Source organism: Gossypium hirsutum, chromosome D10 (assembly GCF_007990345.1).
Source record: "Gossypium hirsutum isolate 1008001.06 chromosome D10, Gossypium_hirsutum_v2.1, whole genome shotgun sequence".
Classification (NCBI taxonomy): Eukaryota; Viridiplantae; Streptophyta; class Magnoliopsida; order Malvales; family Malvaceae; genus Gossypium; species Gossypium hirsutum.
In genome coordinates, this window is record NC_053446.1 from 43,163,565 (window position 1) to 43,187,078 (window position 23,514).

A 23,514-nucleotide genomic window follows, 5' to 3' on the forward strand; every position below is an offset into this window, starting at 1 on the left:
CATGGCCTGACACACGGGCGTGTGGCTTGGCCGTGTGACACAAGTTACAGAGTTACGCGGGCACGAACATGAGCTGGGACACGACCGTGTGTCCCTACTTCGAATGCCCACACGGCCTAAGACACGGGCATGTGTCTCAGCCGTGTGAGTCACACGGCCTGGCCACACGGCTGTGTGACCCCTACAGTGTGAAAATTTTCATCTTTTTCCTAAACATTTTATATGTTTCTGATTTATTCCCGACTTGATTCTAATGTGTTTTTAGGGCCTCAAGGGCTTGTATAAGGGACAAAATGTATGTCATCGATTGGTTTTCCTATGAATAGTGTTGTGAATTTAAATGTTTAAAATTTTGTTAGTTTTGAAATGCAAACTTCGGTAATGCTCCATAACCTTATTCCGGTAATAGATACGAGTTAGGGGTGTTACATTTAATGGTATTAGAGCTACGATTTAGTCGGTTCTTGGAATTAACGTAGATTTATGAAGTCTGTAAATACATGTCATTATAGAACCTGTGATAGTGTGATGTCTCCTCACTCTAATGAAATTTGTTTCAATATTAAACAGAGATGTTTTCCAACTGAGCTAATTTTGATAATGCTTAAAGCAATACTCACGTGTATAAGTAAAGTTGCTAAGGATGAGTAGAAACTCAGGAAGGTATGAATAAATTTTTATAATGTTATGATAATGATGAATGTTATGTTATGTGTATATATATAAGAGTCGAATTTTGAGGCTTTACGATCTCCAACCCCTCACCCTTTAAATCTTATACAACGGAATTCACAAGATTTATGTTGATTAAGCCCACAAGTATGAAATGGAAGAGTTCAGTGGCTGAATGAATAATAATGCGGTCAGAGCCAAGAAGAGGTCAGTAAGGAAAAAGATTTCTAGAAGAAATATTAGATTTTTCTAAAGATCATTCAAGATACACAACATCGCTGTAAAAGAGGAGGGTAATCACGGGTAATAAACTTATTCAGGAATGGCATCTAAAGAACGAATTAACCAGAATTTCTTCTGAATTGATTTCTTTAGTGAATGTGATAATGTGGGATTATTGATGACTGTAGTAGTCAGAGGAATAATGTTTGAATTGCAAAGATATTTGAATGTAGCTATTATAGTCGAGTATCTTATAGTGTTTTCCTCTAGGTATTCTATATGTCTGTTATTTTCAGAGATATATGCAACTGTTCATTTTCAGATGTGATTCTTATGATATAGAAATACTAGCTAATCATAATGTTAGGCAGAGGTATTATTAGTCTGGTAGATTATGATCGGCGTTACCCTATTTTTTTTTGGTATTCTATTCTATTATGTCCGGTAGAAGACTTGACGATAAGACTCATATGATGCTATTTTTCTATTTCTAATGGTTGTTTCTCTGCTTTATATATATATGCAATTTATGTTGTCTCTGTCACAACTGGTTCTAGTGCGTATGAGAGATATTCTTCTTCTGGAATTTCTCTAGAGTGTCATCAATCTCTTTATCATTCAATATGGGTTGTATTCTCGAAGATTCAATATAGCTCCACATCTTGGATTTCGTTATCTCAGTTTTCTTCTCGTTCTTATTGTTTAATCTATTAAACATGGTTCATCTGTAAGGGATATTCATTGCTGGAGATAATTACATTTATTACTGTTATAAATCCCAGTACGATCATGGGAGCTCGATGATATAGATCTCAGATTATAGAGGTTGTGTTACTGCATTGGTTGTTATTAGGACTACCTTCAGTTTTCCTCTTCTATTTAGGAGTGCACTATTGACGTTGAGGTATTGTTCTATCTATACTTTGAAACGTCAGTCTTATTATAGCACTATGGTTTTAATCTATCTGATGGTTGTGGCTCCGGTATGGTTCAGAGCTTCGATGTTAGTAAGTGACGTAGCTTTATTATATTCCCCTTCTAGTTTTCGTGAAGGGGAGGCATCGCAAAAAGTGTAGACGGTGGAAGATCGAGCTCAAACTTGTATATTGGTTCTCATTCTTCAAGTAATCTCGATTTATGTCAATGAGTTAAAACATGATGTTATGCTTCGTTTGAGTTAATGCAATTTGCATAAATCTTTAATTGGTATTTTGAGTGAATTATGATAGATTGTACGTCTGCGTTGTCTTGACAATAGAAAGAGTGGATTATTCTAAAATGTTATTATCTGATAGATAAAATCGACTCAGTTGTTTTAATCAGAGCGGGTTATTTAGTTGAAAAATAATTTGTGTTATATCCAGTTGAGTTTATCCTTAGGTTCGAAAATAAATTTTGTGCATTCATGGGTAAATTGATAGACAGTCAGAATGAGGGATTCATATTCTAAAAGACATGATAAAAAAATATATCTATCAGATTAGTCTAATCAGGAAATGTCATTATGGGTTAAAGTCGTCTATATAGTTGAAGCGGTTGCGCTTGTGTTAGATGATTTTGCCTGACGCTTTCCATGAAATGAGAACAAATATTAGTTGAAAATTACAAATGCAAACATGTTAGAAGCATTAGTTAGAGTTTGATAATCTGAGTTTCTCAGTTATGTTTCAACAGATGATCATTGTAAATTTCTCGGTAGTTATACTACTAATGGTAAAGTGATGACAGGAGAACGTCATAGCTACAAAGTTAAGTTCAGATATAGTATCAAGTTTTAATTTGAGTTCTGATGCAAGATCTGAATCAAGACGCAAGTTCTAATGTGATGACTTTTATCAGGAGAAAAATTTTGAGAGCGAAATTTTTGTCAAGAGGGAGAGTTGTAACAGCTTGTTTTTTAGTGGTGTCAAAAACAGTGGTTTCGGGGCCACCAAATTCGATAAGTTAGTTCGTAAATATTATTATTTAATATTTACAAGTCAAATATGGTTTTAAAAAAGTTTTTGATTTGATAATTTATGTTTTTAAGTGAGTTATTAAGTTCAACTGGTATAACCCTAAGGTCAAGTGGTTTTAGAAAATGAGATATCGGGACCTCATTTCTATAAACAGAGTTGTAAATATTTTTATAAATATTTACGGAGTGTCCTTAAGGTTGTATTAAAGTTTCATTAAAAATTTTAACATTTCGATTGTTAATTAATTAAAAAGGACTAAATCATAAAATATGTAAAATTTGATCACTATTTGATTTGAGTGATTAAATTATTAATTGAATAAAGGAAAAGTGACTTAAATGGTAATTAGACCATTCAAGGTGTTAGTGGACAATAATGAAAATGAATTTGATGTTTTATTTCATTATTCACTAAGCTTAATACGGTAATTTGATAATTATATTAAAATAAATAAAACAAAAGTTTTATCATCTTTTTCAAAGCTTTACCATTGATTTTAAATAGGGGAAGAAGCCTTTTTTTTGCTTGGAGGTTTCAGCTAATTCACAAGCTAAATTGGTAAGTGATTTTAGCCCTGTTTCTTGAAATATTTATGGTTCTGAGATCGTTGCAACTAGGTCCAGCTAGCCCGTACCTTGAAACTGTTAAAAATTTTGAATGTTTCCATTTATTAACCTTGTGATTTTAGATGTTAAAAGATGAATTTGAGATATTAGTTGTTATTTAAAAGTATTTTATGAAGTGATTTTTGATGAATTTTTGATTAGGGACTAAATTGTTAAAATTGTAAAAGTACAAGGATTTTATGTGAAATTAATACAAATGTGGGATGTTTTGGGTGCCATGAACTTTCGGCTAATTTTAAATTTGGAAAAAAATGGTTAATTTGCATGATTTACGCCCCTGGCTAAATTGAATAAAAGTAAAATTTTAGGGGCAATTTTGTAAAAATGTAAAAGTGAATAAATTGCAGAAAATACATTGTTTAACTGTCTAAATTAATAGATTGAATAAAATTATTAATTTAGATCAAGATCGGGTGGAAAATCACTGAGAATGTAAAATTACGAAAATGCCCGTGTAGTTTAACATTTCTATAATTTAGCTAAGTAAGTTCGTATGTTTAAATAGAATTTTAAATTATGTTTTAAATGCTATCATTTTATAATATCAAATTATGTCTCGGTGAAAAAATCCAACAGCGTATCGGCGATCATTGAACAATGAAAAGGGATGGTGACAACCATCGAATATGAAAAGGGATAGCTTTGGCTATCGATAATGTAAAGGAATGGTGATGACCATTAATTATGAAAAGGGGTGGTGACAACCATCGATTAATGAAAAGGGATGGTTTCGACCATGAAATATGAAAACGGATGGTTCCAATCATCGAATATGAAAAGGGACGGTTACGACCATCGTTTAGCACATTTTTTGTGAGCTTCGGTAAGGGTTCCGATTGAAGTTACTTTGAAAATTTTGGAAAGGTATCATATACCAATGATCACAGGATGAATATTAATGTTTATAAGAGGTATGACATAAGTGATGCTATGTTATGTACCATATCTTACCATGTGATTATTTTGTTAAGTTATGTGTTTAATCACTAGCTTGTGCCTATGGTTAATGTTTTGTTAATGTCATATGTGTATGCAAATGAAATGATAAGTGTTCAATAAGAACTAAGACAAGTTTATATGAAACTCAATGGAATGGTAATACATGGAAAAACATGATATGTTGTGATGGATGGTAAATCTAATTGAATCATACTCGAGTATAATGGTTATCCATATTAAATTCACATGAATCATGTTTAAATGAACTAACATGTGTTGTTGATGTGCTATGGCTTATCCCAAGCATGTGGATGATTGATGTTTATGATTATGCTTGTACTATGCATACTAAACGAGTAAGAAAAGGGAATGAAATAATAAGTATGTAATTAGGATGTATTATGATGCTATAAAAGGTTTATTGTGATAAATGATGTATTATATGTGAGCAAATTGCTTATGCTATGAATGAAAACACCTATGTCATGGATAAATACACTGAATTGAGAGTTAATAATGTTGTTTAGGCTTATGATAAATAAGCATTGGGGACAGAATGGAAAGTAAGTAAATAGAAAGATTTATAATCTTATAAAAGGTTGATGATTATATATTATATCTCATGAAATCCTATAATGTTTTGAATGGTCAATAAACATGTGACATTTATAAACTTACTCATTTGTGAGTTGATGATCATATCAATATATGAATCTTATAGATTTGTGTTTATTCTATAAAGTTTATTACTAAAATGGAATATTATGCTTAAATTTTAGACGAGCTTACTAAGCTTTCATTGGTTACGTAGTTATTTTTCCTTTACCTTATAGATTATCGGAAGCTCGATCGAGTTGGAAGCTAGTCAAAGATCTATCATACTATCCATTGATTCTATCAGTAGACTTCTGTGTTTTGGTCGTGATTATAATGGCATGTATAGGTGGACTATGTTTAATGTTTAATCGATGAGTTTGGTATATATATGTCATTTATGTGGTTGATTGTAGCATGAAATGTTTTCTTGGATTTGAGGTACTTAAGGTACTATTGATAGCATGTTGGTTCTAGTTAATATGTGTAAATTATGTTATGTTTTGGCATGAAAACAAGTTAAGTGATAATTGGTTAAATATGCACATGTATAGGTGTTTTGGTTGATATTATAGCCATTATGTTTGGGCTTGTAATTATTGTATATATATGTGACCTTATGATGGTTGATTTTATAGTCTATATGATGCTTAAATGATGGAAGTTGAAATCGTTTTTAAAATGTGTGTAATGGAATGCTCTTTGACATGGTTGAATATGGTCATTTTGGTATTTGGAATGTAGTGGACATATATGGGTAATGGTGCTAAATGTCAAATGGCCAATTTGTTTTTTTGGTGTGAATTTGATAGGTAAATAAAGTGGTAAGTTTTGGCATAAACTTAGTTATAATTTGATTTAAGTTTTAGCTAAACTATGCATATGGTTATACATATTTAATTTATTTGATTGAGGTTTCTTTTGAGCATATTGGTTGTATGCACATATACCTTATTGGTTTAGCTTGTGGGCACATTATTTGGTGCATTTTGAATGCTTGTTACATATGGAAATTTTGTGTTAGGTGTATGCATGATTGGGTGAGAAAAATGGCTTGAAAATAGGCTATTTTCGTCCACATGGCCAAGGACACTGGCATATGTCTCAATTGTGTGTGACGCGCAGCCATGCGACACAACCGTGTGTCCCCTGTAGCTTTCAAAGGGTTGCAAGTCAAGCAGTTACACGGCCTGGCACACCGGCGTGTGAGGCGACTTCATATGGTACACGGCTTGGCACATAGGCGTGTGGCTTGGCCATGTGACCCAAATCAAAGAATTACACGGGTACAGACACGAGCTGGGACACGACTATGTGTCCGTCCTTCAAATACCCACACGGCCTGAGACACGGGCGTGTGTCTCTGCCGTGTGACCCTTGCAGTTTGAAAATTTTCATCTTTTTTCTAAAAATTATTTATATTTCCGATTTAGTCCAAACTTGTTTCTAATGTGTTTTTAAGGCCTCGAGGGCTCGTATAAGGGACAATATGTATGTCATTGATTGGTTTTACTATGAGTGATGTTGTGAATTAAAATGTTTAAAATTTTGTTAGTTTTGAAATGTAAACTCGGTAATGCTTCGTAACCTTATTCCGGCAACGGATACGGGTTAGGGGTGTTACAAGGCGTGTTAATTACAGCTTTGGTAAGGGTGTAAGATGCGGGTCTCGACCGAGTCAGTCTAAACAGTAGAGTAATTTTATGACTAACACTGGTGGTTCAACGGGTGGTTCTGGATGGCCCTTTTCTGCGTTTCGTCTACTTAAGTTATCAAAATCATGTTTGTATTATTATAGGTCTTGGTAAATTGTTTGATTAAATAAAACGATGATTATGTTATACTTGCATTAAAATTGTAAAGTAAGTAATGAATTAATTATTATTCGTATTGAAATTGTAATTAATTGACACAATACTTAATCAATGCATTTTAATCTTCTAAGGTAGCTGAAAGTTAAATTAGCGACGGTATTAAATGGTACATTAGCCTTGTATTAATTGCAAGATTATTGTGATTAAACTATTTCAATGTAAGAATATATTCTTATTTCAATGTAAGAATATATTCTTACTTCACTTAATCTTATACTTGCTTATTAAAATTGATTAATTTTTTGAATTGGCAGACTGATACGTTCAAGAGATTAGTAAATTTTTTAAGTCTGTATTTGCTATAGTTAACAAATTACCAAGTTGTCGTAAATTTATTCGTAACAACATGAACATTGTTTTAGTAATATTAAGTTAAGAAATGTAATTGATCTAACACAATTAAGTTATATTGATTAAAACTCATATTTTTAAAATCATGATTTGGAATTTTTACTTTTATTTCTATTAACTAGTTAATTTTTAGTTTTTAAAATCACTTCTTCAAAACAAAATATTTTTCCCATCACCAAAGTGTTTGATTTTCATTTCATAAATATTTTTCTTTCATAGTCTCTGTGGGTGCGATAAATCAACATTTACTTGTCACTTTATTACTTGTTGCGATTGTGTACACTTGCACATTTCCGTCGTTCCAAGTTTTTGGCGCCGTTGTCGAGGAATGTTTTAAGAAGACAATATTTATGAATTGGTTAATTTTGCATTTTGGTTTATTTTTTTGTTCAATTTTAACTTAATTAATTTTCTGTGATTGTTTCAGGTGTTTATGAGTACTGATCGAATTATCAATTCACTCTCCATAAACCCTAAAATTGAAAGAAAATTTCAAGAATGAAGAAGTTAAGCAGTTCAGAGAAGAACTGGAGAAATGAATTTTGAAAATCTAAATCAAGGAAACAAAGCAAACCCTGCACAAAATCCTATCATTGTTGCGGATGATAGGGATAGAGCTCTAAAACAATTTGTCATGCCATTATTTCATGATCTTAATCCAGGTATTAGGAGACCCAAAATTGAGGCGCAACAATTCAAGCTAAAGGCATTCATGTTCCAGATGCTTAAGACAGTGGGCCAATTTAGTGGAATACCTACCAAAGACCCTCACCTTCACTTAAGATTGTTTATGGAGGTGAGCAATTCTTTCAAAATAGTTGAAGTACCTGAAGATGCACTACGATTAAAGTTGTTCTGATCTTTACTGAGGGACAGAGTTCGATCCTGGTTGAACTCATTGCCACCAAATTCCGTTACCACATGGCAAGAGTTAGCCCGATTTAACCAAGTGTTGAAACTCCAATCTCACCAAAACCAGAACCTACGAACTCTTAAAAGGTTACTTCGAATCTAGTTAGTTATGATAAACTAACAACTTCATTAGATTTAGAATTGCCACATAAGACGAATCAACCAGTTCTAGTAAAAAATCCTCTACCGCCCTACCCTCAAAGACTTCAAAAGCAGAAACAAGAAGTTTAGTTTAAGAAGTTCCTAGACATACTCAAGAAACTTCATATCAACATTCCGTTGGTAGAAGCACTTGAACAGATGCCGAATTATGTCAAATTTATGAAACTTATCCTGTCTAAGAAACGAAGACTAGGAGAATTTGAGATGGTAGCCCTGACGAAAGAATGCAGTGCATATCTTCAAGACAAACTACCCCCAAAGTTGAAGGATCCTGGATGTTTTACCATACCTTGCAACATTGGAGCAACTTATTGTGGTAAGCCATTATATGATTTGGGTGAAAACATTAACTTGAGGCCCATGTCAATATTCAAAAAGTTAGGGATAGGTGAAGTCAGACCTATTACGGTTACACTTCAATTAGTAGATCGATCTTTAGCACATCCCGAAGGAAAGATCGATGATGTAATGGTACGCAAAGACAAATTTGTTTTTCCTATTGACTTTGTTAATCTAGAATTTGAAACAGATAAAGAGGTGTCAATCATTGTTAGAAGGCCTTTCCTAGAAACAGGAAGGACCCTTATTTATGTGTAGAAGGGTGAACTTACCATGCATGTTCAGGACGAACAAGTAACATTTAATGTTTTTAATTCTATGCATTTCCTGACACAGTTGATGGTTATTCTACAAAATTCGAGTTAGAGGAATTAGAGATGGAAAAGGAACTCAACTATGTTGAGGACTTATTAGAGCAAATTTTGACATCAAATCCTCCAAGTGATGAAGACGGGGAGGAATACTTAGTTTTGCTAGAAGCTAATCAAAGGGGATTTAATCCGTAATCCCACTTGGAATCTTTGGAATTAGAAAGTAGAGATTATGCCCAGCCAAAAGCGTCAATTGATGAGCCACCTAAATTAGAACTGAAGGTACTTCCCTCACATTTAAAATATGTTTATTTAGGTAACGCTTTTACATTGCCAGTGATTGTTTCAACAAAGTTGACCAAAGAGCAAGAATAGAAACTTATCCTAGTATTGAAACAATTAAAGAAAGCTATCAGATGGGCCACAACCGATATTTGTGGCATTAGTCTATCTGTATGTATGCACAAGATCATCTTGGAAGACGGCGAGAAAGGGACGATTGATGGACAACGAGAACTGAAATCCATCATAAAGGACGTGGTATAGGAAAAGATCATAGAATGGTTAGATGCGGGTGTAATTTACCCCATCTCATGGGCAAGTCCAATCCAATCCGTGCCAAAGAAATGAGGTATTATGGTTATTGAGAACCAGAATAACGAGTTCATACCAACCAGAACGATTATGGGATGAAGAATTTTCATAGATTATCGAAATTTGAACAAGGCCACTAGGAAATATCACTTTCCTATGTCGTTCTTGGACAAGGCGCTGGATAGACTCGCACAGCGAGACTATGTAACATCCTAATTTTGGGCCTAGTCGGAACAGTGGTTTCGGGACCACAAATTCGATGAGAAAAAATTTATTTTTACTATATTTTATGGCCTACAATTTCATGGAATGATTTCGTGAAAATTTCGTTCAAAAATTTTGACTTTGGGCACTCAATTTAGTCAAAAGGACTGAATTGTAAAAAGTACAAAAGTTGAGTTCTACATGTTAGAGGTGTCCAATTGTTATGAAATTTTAAATTGGAGGTCTTTATATGGTAATTAGACCATTCGTTAAGTTATGGACAAAAATGGACATGAGATAAGTGAAATAGGAAATTTTTAAGTTAGGGGCAATTTGGTAAGTTGGTAATTAAAATGAGTTAAAAGGGAAAAATATGGCAAATTGTGCTCATCTTCTTTATTTTGCCGAAATTAGCAATGGGGAAGCCATATTTAGGGTTTTCAAGCTTCCAAGCTCTATAGTAAGTGATCTCAAGCCCTATTTTTAATGTTCTTTATGTTTTTGAAGCCCAGTAACTTGATTTAGCTTATTCTAGCAATAATTTAACCTAAGTTTCATGTTTGGAAAAATACCCATAGGTGAAATGATTTTTTTTTGATGTTTTATGGTAGAATATGAAGTCTAAAATTATGTTAAACGATTTGTGCTAAGCAATTTTAAGTGAAAACGAGTAAAACGACATAATTGGTAAAAATACCTAATGTTCATAAGTAAGTGTTAGAATGGGAATTTGATGTTACCATAGAAGGGGAAAATGTTCAGCATGTTATAAAACATAAGAATATGGGATGGAGTTTAATTTCTGAGCTTTGGGGCAAAAGTGTAAATATGTAAAAGTTTAAGGACAAAATCATAATTTTTCCAAAGTTAGAGTCGAGGGCTGTTTTGATAAATGTGAGTATTCAATAAACTAAATTTTCTATTATAGATCAAGAAGAATGAAATCTGATGTTAGACCGAGGAAAGAAAAAGGTTGAAGACTAAGTTGATAGATTTTGTCCTATTTTGTACCGAGGTAAGTTTACGGTAAATAAATACAATATTTCAATAATTATTATTACTGCTGCTATTTTCTAGCAATTATGCATTTATTTTATGAAATTATTTAATTTTGACTAAAATATGAGATGATAGAGAATTAGTGTTAAAAAGTCCCATTGAAACATAAGGAATATATCGGATACAAATGTCATGACATTTGGGTAAAGAGATCCCATGTAAGACCATGTCTGGGACATGACATTGTCATTATTGAGGTTATGAGAAGTTCCATGTAAGACCATGTCTGGGACATGGCGTTGGCAACGAGATAAGAGGTCCTCCATAGGACCATGTCTGGGACATGGCATGAGAATCGATACAATAACTCCCATGTAAGACCATATCTGGGATATGACATTGGCAGTACAAGAAACATCCCATGTAAGACCATGTCTGGGACATGGCTTTGGCATGTTATTATCAGAAAAGAGACCCAAGTATCCTTATTATTCCAAGGTGGCTCAACGGGCTAGTAAACAAATTATGTTCCATGAAAGTTCAGGTAAAAGCATAAATAGCAAATTCAGGTGAGTTATAAGAGTTAAGAACATATTATGTTATCAATTTAGAACCAACATTTCAGTAAGAGAAGAGTAAGTTATAATCATGAGTTATCTAAGTAAACAAGTGAACGAGTAAGAGAGTAAGTAAAGAGGAAATTAAATATCATGACATTTGAGTATAATTATTTATGTTAAATGTTGTTATTTATTTTCTTGTAAACTTACTAAGCTTTATTATTACTTCTTTTATAGTATTACAAAGCTAATTCGGGGATCTTAAAGACGTTAGACAGCGCTCACACTATCAACAACAACTCGGTATTTTATGATGATCAATGTTTCAGCTATGGCATGTATAGGGACTTAGTCATTTTGAATATATGTCCTTATGATATTGCTAAAGGATGATGTGTAAATATGTGATAATTTTTAGCTATTAAAATGGCTAAGTAAGAATATGTTTGGTATTATGAATGCCTAGGTGATAGTTTATACCTAGAAATTATGAAAGAGTAAAAATTTGCAATGAAACAGTTTTGGGACAGCAACAGTGACGTGACTTTGAAAAATCACCAAGGATAGTATAAAATGAATTAGAGAGTGAATGATATATAGAATTAAATATTATCAAGTCTATTTTCATAGAAAAATAACGGAATGGTTAAAGAAATTTTATATTCTGAGATATTTGAATTTTGGTTAGACAGGGTCAGAATGGTTTTTGGAGTCCCCTGTTCTAAATTTAGAAAATAATTAAAAATTGTACAAAAATAATTACGAGTTATAATTTATATGTCTAGATTCCTTAGTGAGCTATTTTCTGTAGAAACAAGAACACCATATGAAAATCATACGATGAGAAAATTGATTTTTAGTGAATAAAGGTCAGAACCTTCAGGCAGTGCAATAGGGGAGAATTTAATGAATAAACTGTACTAATTGGCTAAACCACAATTTTTGAAAATTTTATGGTAAGATAATATATGAGTCTAGTTTTAGGGAAAATTTATGGATCTAAATTTCAAGTTTTGTAACTCGAGTTATAGTTAAATTAGTGACTGCTGTGCAGGTGCACAACACTATGGTGAACATTGAAATAAATTTTAAAAGCAAATTTTTATGGCCCGAACTAATAAGTTAAGTCAAGTAACACCCCATGCTCAACTCCGACAATGGTCTCGGGTAAGAGGTGTTATAGACTATTTCTATTTTCTCAATGGATACAGGGTATAATCTATAACACCCCGAATTTTGGGCCTAGAAGAAATATGTTTTGAACAAGGGAACAATTAGAAGACTGCACATAAATATTTAGTTGTGCAAGGAAGTGACATAAATGAATGTCTGCTTCAGTGGTTAAGTGATTTAGGAGTGTTTGGAAGTGTCTGAGAAGTCAGGGGTTCAAGTCTTGGCTTTTGTAGAATTTTTAGTTTTGCTCTTAAATGAATCTGGACATTGGCATATAGGCCTTATAAATAATAGTGATTTTTTATGACACAAAAATAACTTGTGGTCTAGTGGCAAGGTGGCGTGTTCTATAACTGGGAGATTTGAGGTTCAAGTTTTGGGTTGTGCAATGGAATATTTATTTTACTGCTTGAGCTGTGTAGGTAGTGGAGGTGGATTGAAACACGGCTAAGGGGAGTTTGAATGGAATTTCAATAGAGCTGTTGGTGGAGTTGAAGAGAAATCGGTGGAGTGATACAATGAGGGATAAGGGGAGAGATTTTAGGAGAAAATCAAGGGAAGTGAGGGGAGAGGAGATGCGTGCCAAATGTGGACTTTGTTACTCAGGAAATTTGGGTAGAGGGGTATACTGCTCATTTTGGTATACCCTTCATTTCAATTTTGTGTATGTTTTCCCTTTTTTTGCCTTTGGTGCAGGATTTTTGAAGAGATTTCATGTATTCTCGGGTTTGTTTGAGTACTTTTTTTGCTCTTCCCTTTTATTTTTTCTTCTTTGTTTTTGGTTGAATAGTTTTTGGTTCCCCTCTGTCAAATTCTCTTTTTTTCTTCCCCTCTTCTTTTTGTTGCTTCTTTTCACTTCTCCACATTTCCAAAACTTTACCAAATTGTGTTGAACTGGTTTCATGTTACATCCTACGTTTGAATTGCACTTCTTTCTCAACCCCTTTTTGCACAACTGCTTATCAAATATTCCCTTTCTCTCCTCTTCATCTCCTCCATTTTGCTTTCGGCTCGACAACTATTTTCTGACGGTTCGATTTCCTCGAGGAGTAAAGGTGTAGAAGTGATATTAAAATCGTCGAAACCTTTCTCTCATCATTCGATCAAGGTAAGTATGTAGTCTAGCATTCTAAAGTGTTGGCTGAGTGCTTTCTGTGGTTCCGTGAGTTGTCATATGTGGATTTAAACCACATGAATAAACAATCCTCTTTAATAATCCGTTTGCAATGCAGATATCCGTCAACAAGATTGTAGTCAACCTTCGTCAATGGTATAAGTGGGCTAAGCAACTTTTGACAGTCGATGCAAGTATTAATTTAGTAATGGTTAAAGGGTGTAAAAGAGGGAGATTAACCCTATTGTATAGCGACTAATGGAAAGCCTTGTATGAATGTAGGATTTGGGTGCTCGTGGATCTTGGTGCGTTTTCACAATCAGACGTGTAAACACCCTATTGCAATCGTAGAACGACAAAAATCCGAAAAGCCGAAAATACGACTTTTGAGACCACACAGGCATGCGATCGCTCATTTGGTAAGCCTAACCCACGAAACATGGGTGATGGACTGTAGAGGCCTCCATGAGCTTTTTCATGGGCTTAAGCCGTAATGGGCTACGTTGGGCCGAAATGGGTCGTGTGGGCTCAAAGGGCTTGTGGGCCCCACACAAATGAAATCCACGAATTGTGGGAAATACTGGATTGGGCGATATTGATCCCATAGCCGTGGCGAATTCTTGGCTGAACGGGCTGCACGAACGTGTGGGCCTACTTGGGCCGAGTAATGGCCTTAGGCCTGTTTACACTATTAGACCATTTAGGTTACCTGAGTCACTCGAGGTGACTACAGACCTTTTGAGAGGTCAATAAATGATTGAAATACCCTCGTATTATAAAATGACCGAAATACCCCCATAAGGTAAAATGACCGAAATACCCCCATAGGATAAAATAACTGTTATACCCGTAAAAGATGAAATGATTGATATGGCCATATGTATAACTGGTTTGCTCTATGATATGTATGACTGATTGAGTATGACATTCTGCATCACGTATGATTTATGCCATGACATACCGCATGGGGTTGGGATACTGTTATGGAGTAAGTATACTGTTACTGCCATATTTGTTGTGATACTGTTACTGGCAGCTTTGCTGCGATATTGGTGTGTTGGCTGGGTGGGTCGATTTTATCCTCACATGGTGTATAGGTGGTACGGACAGGTGTGTCGCCTAGATTGTGATGGGTTGCATTATTGCACTGTACTGATATTGTACTAGGCTAAGGCCCACACTGTACTGTTACTAAATGGGGCTCAGGCCCAGACTGTCACTGCTTGTTGTATACTGATTGACTGATAGGGGATTACATGCTGAGTTTTGTAAACTCACTCTTTTCTTTTAACTGTACAGGTAATCCTCAGTCTTAGGCGATTTGGTGCTGCAAGGGACTCAGAGGTGGCCACACAACTGCAGCTGTTCTACACTTGTTCTTATTTAAATTTAATGTTTATGTTGGGTTTTGTTTTTGTAATAAGGCCTTTAAATTTGGTTAATTTTTTAATTCAGCTTTTCTTACTTATTTTAATCTGCTAGTTTAGGAGAAGACAGATTTTCAAAATAATTACTGTTTTCAAAGACACGAGACCTAAACAAAAGGGTTTCAAATGCTTCTGTGATTTTAGATCAACTTACTATAACAAAAGCAAGACAGCAAGGTAAACGTTTTGGCTAGATGATTTCTTAAATAATAATTAAGAGGTATTTAAACTTAGAAATTAATTTTTACCAATAAGACCAATTTTTGAAAGACACTTTAATATGACACGTCAGATTCGACCATAACGTCTAGGCCGGGTTTGAGGTGTTACATAATCAGATTATAGTAGCATAAGAAGGTTAACACAAAACATTATTCCCATGCCCATACGGTACATTTGCATTTAGATGCATGCCATTTGGTTTATGTAATGCACCTGCTACATTTCAAAGATGTATGATGTCTATTTTTACTAACATGGTTGAGAAGTATTTGGAAGTGTTTATAGATGACTTTTTAATTTTTGGAGACACTTATGATGATTGCTTATCCAATCTAGCTAAGGTACTAAGGTAGTGTGAAGAAACCAACCTCGTACTTAACTAGGAAAAGTGTCATTTCATGGTACAAGAAGGTATTTTTTTAAGGCATTGAATAACGAGACATGAAATTGAGGTAGAGAAAGCAAATGTAGATGTTATTGAGAAACTCCCAACTCCAACATCTGTAAAAGGGTGTTAAGAGCTTTTTGGGTCATTCCAATTTCTATCGGAGATTTATCAAGGACTTCTCCAAAATTGCTAATCCCTTATGCAAATTATTGGAGAAGGACACGATATTCAAATTTGATGATGAGTATTTAAGAGATTTTAATGATTTGAAGAGTCAGGTAGTTTTGACAGCAATCATCATCACACCGGACTGGGCTTTGCCATTTGAATTGATGTGTGACGCAAGTGACTTCGCAATAGGAGCCATGATGGGCCAGGGAAGGAACCAAGTTTTTCATCTCATCTATTATGCAAGTCGGACTCTGACGGGAGTTGAATTGAATTATACGGTAACATAGAAAGAGTTACTTGCTATTGTGTTTGCTTTTGACAAGTTTTGATCTTATCTTATAGGTACCAAAGTGACGGTCTATACGGATCATTCAGCAATTAAGTATTTACTTTCCAAGAAAGAAACTAAACTGTGGCTGATCCGATGGGTACTTCTACTCCAAGAATTTGATCTAGAAATTCAAGATCGAAAGGGAGTAGAAAACCAAGTAATAGACCACATGTCCAGATTGGATCCGCAAGAAGGGACTTCTCCAGTTATACCCATTTAGGAGACATTCCTAGATGAACACATACTTAAGGTAAATCATATCCATAATACCCTTTAGTTTGCTAATTTTGTTAACTATCTAGATTGTGGTTTGATGCCTCTTGATAAGTCATATCAAAAAAAGAAAAAGTTTCTTCACGATGTGAAGTACTATTTCTGGGAAGAACCATACTTTCTCAAAAAGTGTGCAGATCGAATTATTAGAAGATGAAGTACATGAGATTTTATATCATTGTCACACAGCTCCGAGTGGGGGACGTTTCGGAGGTACACGTCCTATGGCCAAAGTATTGCAAGTTGGATTTTTTTGGCCAATGTTATTCAAAGATGCATATGCTTATGTAAAGAGTTGTGATCGATGCCAAAGGGTTGGAAACGTCACCAACAAAAATAAGATGCCCTGAATAAACATCATTGAGGTAGACTTATTCGATGTTTGGGGTATTGACTTCCTTGGTCCTTTCCCTCTATCTTTTGGTCACAAGTATATAATTATAGCAGTAGACTACGTGTCTAAGTGGGTTGGGCCGAGGCATATCCGACGAACGATGCCAAGGTTGTAATGAAGTTTTTGTTGAAACATGTGTTCACAAGGTTTGGAACTCCTAGGGCTATCATTAGTGGTGAGGGGTCCCATTTTGTGAACAAATGGTTAAAATAGTTACTTGATAGGTATGGAGTGAAGCACAAGGTTCTCACAGCTTACCATCCATAGAATAACGAACAAGCTGAATTGGCAAACAAAGATATAAAAGGCATACTCGAGAAGGTAGTTTGTCCAAATCAATGAGATTGGTCCAAAAGACTGGATGATGCTTTATGGGCATATAGGACAGCATACAAAACACCTTTAGGGTTGTCACCCTATATGTTGGTTTTTGGGAAAGCCTGTCATTTGCCCTTGAAGTTAGAACATAAAGCTTACTGGGCTCTCCAACAACTTAACTTGGATCTTAATCTTGCTAAAGAGAAATGGATGCTTCAACTCAATGGGTTAGAAGAGTTCTGAATGTTATCATACGAGAATGCCAAACTATTCAAGAAAAGACTGAAAAGATGGCATGACAAGCACATTTGAGTTTGAGAATTTTAAGCAAGTCAGCAAGTCTTGTTATTCAATTCCAGATTAAGGTTCTTTCAATGTAAATTAAAATCACGTTGGTCCGATCCATTTATGATTCACCAGGTTTTCCCATATTGAGTTGTTGAACTTCAAGGTAAAGGAGGTAATTTTCGAGTTAATGCTCAGCGCTTAAAACATTATTGACGGGATAAAATTGAGCGAGATAAAGTCTCGTTCATTTTATCAGATGCTTTTTCTCGTTTTCTTTTAAATAAATGATTTAAGGTATGCTTTTGGGATTAGTATGTTACAACAATTTTTTTCTAGGAGATTGGAACTTAAGCGAGACCGCTTGTGACACCTCCAACTTTTCCTAGGAATTGACTTTAACATAATATTTTGAGAAATTATTCCCTAAATTGGCAAAATAAATTTTTAGTTTTTCAAATAAAAGGGTAAATTTTGATCCAGGTTTTAATTGCAACTCAATTTTCAAATTTTCTTTAAGTTTAGGTACTTAATTGAATTATTTGAAAAATGTGGTTGTTCTTTTTGTAAATATTGAAATTAGCTGCCTCTTTCTACAAATATTTTTAAAACAGATAAAATAAATGTTTAATCTTTATTTTTAATAAATAAGGATGATAATAACTAATATATAATTATAATTATTATAATATATATTAATTATTATCAACTTTGTATAGAATTAGAATTGGTTTAAATTTTATCATATTTTAGTTAAGAGTTTTTATTTCAATAAATAAAGTAATAGCAAATAATATTTTAATATAAATTATATTAATTATTAATTGTTATGAACTTTATATGACATTAGGACTTAGAATATTTTATTGTTAATTTCTTCGAAGAATTATAATTGAATTCCTTCCTCACTTCACTATAAATTCTACCAACCTTCTCCACCATTCACATCCCCTTAACCAATCATACCAACACCCACCATCGGCATACCAGCACATGCCCAGTAGCCACAACGCGCATGCCTTTGCTATTTCTAGCTCCAGCTCACGCACACCTGCCGCTCACACCAGGCCTCACATGTTGCTCCCGTGCACACGCTGTCACCGCATCTACACTTTGCGCACCCTGCTGCTCGCTCACGCCTGCCCCTACTCTCGTCCTGCTTGCGCACCAACCCTGCTCGTATCATTGCTACCCCCGCGCATTGCTGTAGTTCCTTTCTTCAAGTTGCGCGCACCCTTGCAGAAATCGGACATCCCTTGTCACTGTGCACCACACTTCCATCACATTTTAGCCACAATTCGACCACCCTTTTTCCATACACATTGCACCTCCTAGATTCACCAACCGGTCATCCTCTAACCATACCTCATTCGAAATGTTTTTTCTTCCAATTTGATTTTTATTATTAGATTCTTATTTTTCTTTACACAAAGGTGGTAAGAAATTTATTTCTCTTAAATTTAAATTTAATTATTTATCCTTTCAAATTTCATGAATTGTTATATTTTTATGTTAATTAAAAATTTGAGAAAATATTTATTTCCATCTTATGTTCAGGTTAATCATGCCTTGCAAAAGAACTCGTGCCTCTATCCAAGTTGAAGAACCAGAAAATAAATTTCACTATGAAGAAGCTAAAGTGAGATACGACAACATCTTCAAAAATTAGCAAATGCTTCCAGAAAAAGGCTTTACACTGAAAGAAAGAAACTATATCAATTTCATGGCGTGTATTTGACAAATTGCTGAAGCTTGCAATTGGGAGTTGTTTTGTGAGAAAAGAGCTAGTGTAGATGAAGAGTTAGTTCGTGAATTTTATTCGAATTTGGCCTCAAGCGAATTAAAAAAAGTTTCTGTCCGGGGAATCAAGGTACCTGGAACCATAAAAATTTATGTGTTTTTACATGCCCTTTTAAACATGCCCTTTTAAACTTAAAATCATGCTATTTCGATTAAATTCTTGTCAAAAAATAAGTAACTATTGTAAAATAATTAAATTATGTTAAAAATATGAACATGATAAATTTTAATTAATTTTATAGTTAATTTTGATTAATTTGACTATTTTCGACAGATTTGCACAAAGGGCGAAAATTGGCTCGACAGACAATACTTGAAGAATAAAATCGAGAAGCAATTTGAAGCATCGAGGAAAATTTATTTCTAGCCTGAGATGGTCCCAAAATGTGTGTTAATTCATAATATAATTAATTTTAATTTATTCCCAATTTAATTTGGGCTAAATAAATTATTATTAATTAATTATGGAAAAAAAGGGCCCAGTTGAACCGCATTGGTTGAACCAAATCTAGTGAACCGAACCAGCCACCAATTGGGCTGCCCAGAACTGGCCATATGATGACCCAAATCAGCATTTTAGCTTACTAAATAAGCTTGCAAAGAGGCCCTTTAAGAACTTTCAACCTTGCATTCAAACCCCTCCAAAAAATGTGGCTTTATGGATTTTCCCCAAGCTATTTTTAGCAAAGTTGAATCTCTCAACTTTGCCATGTGTGTGGCCAGCTAAGGGGGGTTTCTATGGCTGATGGAATTTTCTATTTTTAGCAGCCACAATCAGCTATAAAATCCACCCCTTGCTGATCATTCAGCTTATCCCTCACGCTCTCATTCTCTCTTCTCCTCTCTCACTTTCTCTCAATTTTTTCTTCCCATTTTCCCTTTTGTTTAAGTGCTGATTTCTTCTCTTGGGAAAGAGGTCCTCATAATCCATTGTTAGAATTAATTAAAGTATTCATAACCCATCTTGATAGTCGAGGACAACGAAGAACGAAGAACGGAGAAATCAGTTAAGCCACAGAGAAACACTATATTTGCTTCTTGTTCCTTATCTCTTTAAATTTCGTTGTTGTTTTGAAACACATGTTTATGAATATTTATGCTATTGAAATGATTATTTTAATCAATCTAGCTTGAATTTAATCCGTTTTGGGTTGATTATATTTTGCCTACTTGAATTATTGAAATTGTGTTTGTGCTGTTATTGGCCTCGGTAAGATGCTTGACTAAGTAAAATCATGCCTAAGTTATTATTGCAATATTAATTGTTAGATAACTAATGAATTAATTATTAAATCATATTAAAACTGTAATTAATTGAAATAATACTTAATCATTGCATGTTTATTCTTCTAAGGTAGCTGAAGTTAATTTAGCATTGTATTTGGCGATACATATGCCTTGCATAACTTGCAAGATTATTGTGATTAAACTGCTTCAAGGTAGAAATACTCTATTACCTCACTTAATCTTTTATATGCTAGTGAAGATTGATTAATCGCTTGGATTGATATTGAAAAATATTCAAGAGATTGATTAATTTAATAATTATGTATGAGCAGTAGTTAGCAAATTACCGAGTTACATTGAATTTGTTAGTAGCAGTATAAACATAAGTTTAATAATTCTAAGTTAAAGGAATGTAATTAATCCAACACAATTATATCATCTTGATTAAACCTTATTTGAAATCGTGCATTAGAACCGTTTTATTTTTAATTTTTTTTAATTAGTTTTTAACCCTTAGTTTTTAATCATCTTTAAACCAAAATATTTTCCATCATCAAAGTGTTTTAAAATTAATTTCATAAATATTCCTTTTTACAGTCCCTGTGGGTATGATAACTCGACATTTACTTGTCACTTTATTACTTGTTGCGATTGTGTACACTTGCAAATTTTCGTCGTTCGAAGTTTTTGGTGTCGTTGTCGGGGACTGTTTTAAAAAAAATATTATTTGTGAATCTATTTTTAGATTTTGGTTTATTTATTTTCCTGTTTAAATCTTTACTTACTTAATCTTTCTGTGATTATTTCAGGTGTTTATGAGTATTGACTAGATTATCGACTTACTCTTTGTGGACCCTTAAATAGAACGAACCTTTTTGACAGTGAAGAAGACAAGCGAACTAGAGGACTGAAGAGATAAACTTTGAGAATATGAATCAAGGAAACGAAGCAAACCTTGCTCAAAATCCTATCCATATTGCTAATGATAGGGATAGAGCTTTACGATAGTATGTCATGCGAGTATTTAACGATCTTAATCTGGGTATTAGGAGACTTGAAAGTGAGGCACAACAATTCAAGCTGACGCCAGTCATGTTCCAGATGCTTCAGACTGTGGGCCAATTCAGTGGAATGCCTACTGAAGATCCTCATCTTCACTTAAGACTATTTATGGAAGTGAGCGATTCTTTCAAGTTAGCCGAAGTACTCAAAGATGCATTACGACTGAAGCTGTTCCCATATTCGCTAAGGGACAGAGCTCATGCTTGGTTAAACTCATTGCCACCAAACTCCATTTATTCATGGCAAGAGTTAGCCGAGAGACTCCTCATGAAGTATTTCCCGACGAGCCAGAATACCAAGTTGAGGAATGAGATCACTGCCTTCCAATAAATGAATGATTTGTCCCTGTATGAGGCATGGTAAAGGTACAAAGAGTTATTATGAAAGTTCCCTCATCATGGAATCCCACATTGTATTCAACTTGAGACATTCTATAATGGTCTCAACGCTCACACAAGGATGGTAGTGGACACCTCTGCTAATGGTGCTCTTCATTCTAAGTCTTATAATGAGGCTTACAAAATTATTGAGAGGATTGCCAGCAACAATTATCAATAGCCAACCAATCGAGTAGCGTCAGGAAGACGAGTCGCTGGAATACATGAAGTGGACGCTCTCACTTCACTTGCATCTCAGGTATCTTCAATATCCTCAATGCTTAAGAATCTTACCACTAATCGGTCTAACAGTTTTGCAGCCCAATCACCTAACAAATTTGAGAATATAGCCTGTGTGTATTGTGGGGAAGGACATTTGTTTGAAGAATTTCCATCAAACCCCGAATCTGTATATTACATGGGTAACCAAAACCAAAACCGAGGGAGGCAAGGATTGCAATCCAACTTTTATAACTCATCATGGCGAAATCAATCGAATTTTTCTTGGAGTAACCAAAGGGCTAGAACCAGTAACACTTACACCCAACCTAGACCAACTCAGCCGCCTAGTTTCCCCCAACAAGTTCAGAAACCAACCCAAGTGAAACCATCCAATAGCTTAGAGAATCTATTGAATGCAAACATGGTAAAAAATGACACAACTCTAAGGAAGTTGGAGAATCAAGTGGACCAACTTGCTACTGAACTCAGGAACCGACCACAAGGTGCTCTACCTAGTGACACAGAGAATCTAAGAAATTTAAGGAAGGAACATTGTAAAGCACTGACATTGAGGAGCAGACAGTAGAGCCTAACACTGTCGAAGTTGAAAAGGAGCCAGCTGACGCTCAAGATTCAGAAGAAGTTCAACCAAGTATTGAAATTCTAGTTTCACCAGAACCAAAATCTGCAAAACATGACGAAGTAACCTCAGGACCAACTAATTCTGATCAACTAACAATGTCGTTAGATGCAGAATTGCCGCCAAAGACGAATCAACTAGAATCAATCCTAGTAATGAAACCACCACCACCCTACCCTCAAAGACTTCAGAAACAGAAGCAGGAGATTCAATTCAAGAAGTTCCTTAACATACTCAAGCAACTTCACATCAACATCTCGTTGGTTGAAGCACTTGAGCAAATACCGAACTACGTCAAGTTCATGAAAGATATCTTGTCAAAGAAACGAAGACTTGGAGAATGCAATGCATATCTTCAATACAAACTACCCCCAAAATTGAAGGATCCTGGATGTTTTACCATACCGTGCAACATTGGAGCAACATATTATGGTAAGGCATTGTGTGACTTAGGTGCAAGTATCAACTTGATACCTAGGTCATTATTTAGGAAGTTGGGGATAGAAGAAGTTAGACCAACTACAGTTACGCTTCAACTAGCATATCGATCCTTAGCACATCCAGAAGGAAAAATCAAGGATGTATTGGTACGTGTAGATAAGTTTATCTTTCCTGCTGACTTTGTAATTTTAGATTTTGAAGCAGACAAAGAAGTACCAATCATCCTAGGAAGGTCGTTCCTAGCAACTGGAAGGACCCTTATTGATGTGCAGAAGGGCGAGCTCACTATGCGTGTTCAGGATGATCAGGTAACATTTAACGTCTTTAAGTTT

At 34.6% G+C, this 23,514-nt stretch overlaps 1 non-coding gene across 1 annotated transcript; it reads right to left on the reverse strand.

Moving 5' to 3' along the window:
- Window positions 1–21,799: 21,799 nt before the first annotated feature.
- Window positions 21,800–21,906, reverse strand: LOC121222895 (small nucleolar RNA R71). Its single transcript, XR_005920264.1, has one exon. It is a non-coding gene; the product is annotated as a small nucleolar RNA R71 (small nucleolar RNA).
- Between the last annotated feature and the right edge of the window lie 1,608 nt (window positions 21,907–23,514).